The following is a 1166-nucleotide window of genomic DNA, read 5'->3' as shown; positions in this document are numbered from 1 at the left end:
TTCTCTACCTGAAGATGTTATCTACTATATCTGGGTATGTTGTTGTTGTTGCTTTGGTTGTAAGATGTTATCTACTTATGGATGAAAACTTCTTCTATTTATTTCTTACTACCACTGTTGTTGTTTTTTGGTTGTAAGATGTTATCTACTTATGGATGAAAACTTCTTCTATTTATTTCTATTGTTAGTTGTGGAATTCGCGCATTGCAATTCCACATTTTAGTTAAAGTATATCTAGAAAATGGTACAAAGTTGTCATCGATGTTCTTTAAATTAAAAGTAATTATTTTTGCATTCGAGAGACATACAACTAAATTTTAATTTATATCTTAGAAAGATATGTGAACTGTAATACCAGAAAAAGTACAATTTTCTAACTAAGCAAACAGAATCATCATTAGCATTCACCCTTGTTCATGTTAGCAGACACTGGAAAAATAGAAAAGAGTAATCAAGACCATATTGGAGAGGTTGTTTTCGATAGGCCCTCAGCTCAAAAAAGATGAAAAAGACGAAAATAGCAACAAGCAGGAACAACAATGAGAAGACTACTTCAACCCACTACACCTATTCTGGTTCTGAATACTAAACCAGAATTGCTCAGGACTTCCACACTTGTGGCATACCTGTTGTTCTCAACTAACGACTCTTGCTCAACATTTCCTGAAACATTCTGGTCGTCAGTTCCTCAGAGTCAAGATCACGTGCTTCAGTAATTTCTTCAACTTTACTTTCCCATGAATTAGGCAGTACACTAAAAAAACTTCCTTACAACTTTGCCACTTGGTAGCGACTCCCCAAGTGAGTCCATCTCGTCGATAATAGATGTAAACCTGCTATACATCTCCTGAATAGTTTCACCATCTTTCCTCCTAAATAGTTCGTACTTTCTGTTCCGATAGTCTATCTTACATCTTTTCATTTGACTCATACCCTCGTGAGCAGTTTGTAGAGTGTCCCAAATTTCTTTAGCAGTAGAGCAAGACGAGATCCTATTGTATTCATCAGGACCAAGGCCACAAATCAAAATGTTTTTAGCCTTGGCATTGTTCTGTAGCGCAATTTTGTTTTCTGGAATTAGTTCAAGTCTTCCTTTAGGAAGAACTGTACCATCAGCTCCAAGCTTTGTGGGGATGATTGGACCATCCATCACAACATTCCACAAA

This window comes from Solanum stenotomum, chromosome 2, assembly GCF_019186545.1.
Source record: "Solanum stenotomum isolate F172 chromosome 2, ASM1918654v1, whole genome shotgun sequence".
Classification (NCBI taxonomy): domain Eukaryota; kingdom Viridiplantae; phylum Streptophyta; class Magnoliopsida; order Solanales; family Solanaceae; genus Solanum; species Solanum stenotomum.
This window is presented reverse-complemented; position numbering follows the sequence as displayed.